Here is a 5,298-nt window from a genome sequence, read left to right on the forward strand (position 1 = left end):
CGCAGTGCTCAGGATGCCAAAGGAGCCAATTTTGGGGGGTCTTTTCCCCATTTTTTCTCATTTTCCCATTGAAGTGTGCACGGGAGCCCCTGCACAAAGGGCATTAATGGGGATGCACCTCCGCCTCCTCCCCACCTCCTCCAAAAAGTGGTACTGGGTTCCTGAAGACTTTTTTTTTTTTTTAATTATTATTATTAATTATCATTATTTGACTTTGTACACTCTCTGTAACCATTTCTACCTCATTTTGCAACGTATTGTACATGAAAATATTTAATTCATGTCTTATTGATGTCTGAAAATAAGAAATGCTTTCGAGCTGTAATGGTCTACCTCAAGAAATACTGTATTTTAAAAGAAAAGTATTACACAGTATTAAAGAGATTACAGAAAACCCTCCGGAGATCCCATGGTTTTGGCACCAGCTTTTGCCCCATCTCATCATTTTCAGCCCCAAACTGGGTGGCTGGGGGAGCAGGGAGGGACAAGGGGACTTTGTGGGGGACAGAGGGACAAGGGGGATGCTGCAGGAGGAGAAAGCATTGCAGTGAGGGGCAGTGGGTCCAGGTGTGCCCCATCCCTCGTTAGGGGTGGGTTGGGGGGGTCCAGGTGGTGGCCGTGGAGCTAGGAAAAAGCGTGGGGGACGTTCCGAAGGAGTAGGTAACCCGTAGTACCCCGTTATTAGGGGGTACCGTTGGGGGGGGGTCGAGGGTGGAGGACCGTTGGTCCCGTTAACTGGGCTGTCAGAGGGGGTCCAAGTGTGCCCCTATCACTCACTAGGAGTGTTTTGGGGGAGTCCAGGAGTGCCTCATCCCATTAATAGGGGACAGCTTGGGGGAGGGGACAAGCCCCTTAATAGAGGCAGCTGGGGCTCAGCTCTGCCCATCCCTTCCATAGGGGCAGTTTGGGTGCAGGTGTCCCCAGTCCTCATTTGAGGGGGGTCCAGGTGTTGCACATCCCCTCATTAGGGGCAGTTTGGGGGGGGAGGGGAGGGAGGGAGTGTTGTAAATGCAAAGGTGAGAGTGGAAAAAGTGATCTCGTTAAGGCTGTGTGACGGCTGCAATCTTTGGGGGAATCTCTTCTCAGGGGCTCCTGGGTCTGCCCCACTTTTGGGGCTGTGCTGGGGAGCGCGGAGCAGAGCGGAGCTGCAGAAACGGGATGGGAACGGGGTGAGCCGATGGGAGGCGGCTGTGACCGGAGCTGCAATGCCACCTCGTGGTTACGGCGGACGGACGGACGGACGGACGGAGAGATGGACGAATGGATGGACGGACAGCTGGATGAGTGAGAGGTGAATGGATGGATGGTTGGACAGATGGATGGATGAGAGATGAGTGGATGGAGAGACAGACGGAAGGACGGATAGTCGGATGGACAGACAGACAGACAGACGGATGGACAGATGCTGCTAGAAGTGGCAAAGGTGCCCTGAGGCGCTTTGCAGGCAGCACGAGGTTCTTGGCCCTTCTGTAGGACACCCCAAGCAGGATCCATAAGGATCATTGCATCCGACTCCAGGCTCCAGTCAGCACAGCCCAAAATCAAACCCAGCGTCTGAGGGCATCGACCAAATGGTTCTTAAACAGCAGCAGTTTTTGGTGCTGCTCTGTTGGGAATGGAGCGCCCATGCTGGCTGTCCTCGTGCAGAATTTGGGGGGAGAAATGGGTCTGGGGCTGAGCGGAGTGCAGGAGATGCTCAGAACTGGGAAGGGGCTGAGACACATCCCTGGAATGTGCCACTGTGTGATGTCAGCTGGGGACATCGTCATGGCAATGGGCACTGGAACGATGCTGGCACCTGCGGGGCTCGTCCTGCTCTTGGTGGCAGTGGGTGGGCGTTGTGAGGACGCAGTGGCAGCCAATGTTGGCCGTCACACCATGGCCCGCATCGCCGCGCTGCTGTCCCCATCTGAGTGCCGCCAGCTCCAGGGGCAGCTGATGGGAACCAGCAAGGACACGAGGGGACCGGAGCGCAACCCAAAGGACAGCGTTCATCCCCGCGTCCCACGCCACCGCCCCGGCTGCTCGGAGGCTCTACGGAGGTGGCTGGAAATGGAGGGAGAGGTGACATCGTGGGACCAACTGGCCCGCAGCCTCCGCCAGATCGGGCGCCCTGACATCGCCCGGGAGCTGGGGAAAAACCTGAACCAGGATCGGAGCCTGGAGCTGCGCAAGAACGTGGAGGAGTACGGCCGCAGCGTGCAGCATCTCACCTCCTCACTGCTGCTGCAGGGCGAGCAGTACGGCATGGCACGGAGCAGGAGGGGTTCGGGGGATGTGGGGGATCTGCGCTTTGAGAGGCGGCCGCCCCCTCCCTACACCCGCAGCCCCCTGGGCTGGGTGGGCCCCGTGCTCTCAGGTATCCTCGGAGGGTTCATCGCCTCCGTCCTCGTTGCTGTGGTCACTGTGTTCTCCTGTCACTGGGCTCTGGGCTCGGTCACCTCGTGAGGTGGGGGCAGGACTGAACTGGAGCATCACCATCAGGCGCTGGTGGGAAAACGAAGCAATAAAGACTTGTGGAGCCAGAGAGCAGCCCTGTGTGTTGTTCTTGGCTTAGGTTGCCTTGAGCATCCGAAGGCGGATGTCCATTGGGCATCTCCTGTGAGTTGTCACCGGGTGTTGGAACCTCCTTGGGTAGGGATGGAGCCAGGCTAAGCTCCCTTGGCCACATCACCGCTGCAGCCCTTGGAGCTCTCCATCGAATGGGGTCAACAAGGCCTTGGTTGGGTCTCCAAGTCCCCAGTGGGGTCTCCCAGCCTTCAATAGGGTCTGCAAAGCCTTGGTTGGGTTTCTGAGTCCCCAGAGGTGTCTCCAAGCCTTGGTTGGGTCTCTGATCCCCTGGACTTGTGGTCCCCAAGCGCAGCATGGGATCTCTGAGCTCTTCTTCTTTCCCTTCCCCCCACTGGGGGGGATTCTCTGCTGCGACCGTTGCCACGATACTCTCAGGATGCCTGGGAAGGGGATGGGGAAATTGTTCCTCCCTCATGTGGGAACATCCCCAGCCCTACAGGAATCCCGTTTGAGCATTTCAGCATCCTTTGCTCTCCTGCAGCTTTGTTTTGGGAGCAGTTGTTGTTCAGCTGCTGTTATGTTGTGTCTGAGTGTTTGTCTCCATTTCTTAGAAAGTCCTCTGCAGGAATGAAACTTCTTTTGCTCCGGATCTGACTCCACCATCTGCATTGCTGTCATTGGAATTAAAACCTCTACTTTGCATCAAGAAACGCTTTGCACCGATCCACACAAATGGAAAAGAAAAGAGAAGAAAATAGAGGCTGAGTCGCACCGACGACACCTTTGAAAGACGAGCGAAGCAGTTAACCACAGAATGCTTTATAAATGAAATTGTATCTCCTTCCCTTCAGAGAGTGCCGTTTCCTGGAGCAGCAGCACCGTGGGTTCCTGGCACAGCGCTGCTCCTCTCGGGGCTGTTTCTTCCAGGAAGGGAAGGTCAGAGCTGCACGGCCGCCCCGCTGTTCCCGGACGCTGCTTTGCCATCTGCTGCGCTGCAGCACGTCGTCCACCGCGTCCCTGCCAGCCCCAGGCAAAGGGCAGCAGTGTTAACTCTGGAGCGGAATGAGGGCTGGCCCTGCGTGCTGCTCGGGGCTCGTGGGAGCGCTGTGTGTTTGCAGGGGGAGGGGGATATCGTGGAGCACACGCACAGCGGGTACAGCAGGATGTTTCTACGAGTGCAGGTTGGCCTCTCCAAAAGCCTGAGGGTGCCCCGTTGAGTTTGGGGTGAGCTCCGTGCGGTTGTTGCAATGGGGATTTCCTGGTCCCACGTGGGTTCAGGTGCTCTCTCAGGACGCACCGCATCCAAGCATTGCTCTATAAAGCCTCCGCAGGGCTCTTCCCTCTGCTTGGGGAATGAAGAACAGCTTTTGTTTCTACTCTGACAGTGATCACTTGGTTGGGCTCAAGGCACTGCAGAACTCTTTACAGAGCCAAAAGCAGCCTCTGCACTGCAGTGGCTCAATGCACCTTGTGCAAACGGCCAACCTCAATCCCGAAAGCTCAGCCCTGTGTGCATTGCTCCAATACCACATCCCTGGCCAGACTTAGGTCATGTTACTGTTGTGCTTCTTGTGCTTTTGGGGCAGAAAAAGGAGTTTGTGTCTTCCCATTCCCAGAGCTGCCCGGACACCAGGGTGAATTCGCACATTGCTTTTGATGGTGAATACTCTCTGTTAACGTGAGGGGAACAGAACGACAGGGCAGCCAGCAGAAGGTGTTAAAATCAGATGGACAGAGCTCTTTATTGCAAATTCCAAAGTAAAAAGATGTACAGTACAAAGGAACTCAATGTTCAGACACAGAGCGCCCGTCCCACTGCTCTCCCTGGAGGCATTCCTCCTCCCTCCCACCCCAGCCAGTTCCATCCTCCTCCTTTCTTCGTGTAAAACAGCAGAGAAAAAAAACCTGGAGGTGATAAGGATAGGAAACAGCGTTCAGACCAAGCTGGGAGCAGAGTGAAGGCACCAACCTTAACCAAACAGAGACCTACAAATATTTGATATTCCTATCCGATGAATAATTTGGACAAAAACTCTACTAGGAGAATTATTACAAGGTTCTCCCTTGGCCCTTTAGTTGCAACAACTCCAGGTTAGATCCTAACCCCTGGATAAGCAAAGCACAGAGCTTGTGAGCATCTCAAACCTCATCCCCTTCTGGGGCCAGGCAGCAACGCCATGCAGCAGAACCTCGGGGGGATTCTATGATCCTATGGCCCTGTGCCAGAGGATCCGTCCTTGATGTCCCTTTGTTACCAAATGCGGGATCTGAGCTCCCGGAGCGAGCAGGGAGCAAAGAGGTGGTCCTGTAGGAAGAGCCCAATGGATGGGTGATGGCACCATCCTTGGTTGGGTGTCTCTTGCTCCGGAGCTGTCCGGCCACACCGACGCCGCATGGCCGAGGGCAGGGAGCGCTGGGGACGTGGGCGTGTGATGCCCCGTGACCACAGAGCCCATCTCCAGGGACGTCCCCAGTGTGACATAAGACAGAGCTCCCACCGGGAGATGACGGACCAACGTAACCCCAACGTCTCACTGCGGTCATCGCGTTAACATCGAACCAAACCAAAGCAGACCTTGGAGGAAGGATGGAGAGGACAACCAGGCAAATAACTGGGACACCGAGACAACCCGACCTTGTACAGTGAAAAGGGTAACATTTATTTTATTGTCTTTTGGCTTATAGTAACGTAATCCTTAATCATGTTGGGTAAGATCATTATGAGCCACCATGCAATTTCTAATACACTAATCTTCACTATTGATCTTTTACAGCTTTAACAATTTT

This window comes from Meleagris gallopavo, chromosome 17, assembly GCF_000146605.3.
Source record: "Meleagris gallopavo isolate NT-WF06-2002-E0010 breed Aviagen turkey brand Nicholas breeding stock chromosome 17, Turkey_5.1, whole genome shotgun sequence".
Taxonomy (NCBI): Eukaryota; Metazoa; Chordata; class Aves; order Galliformes; family Phasianidae; genus Meleagris; species Meleagris gallopavo.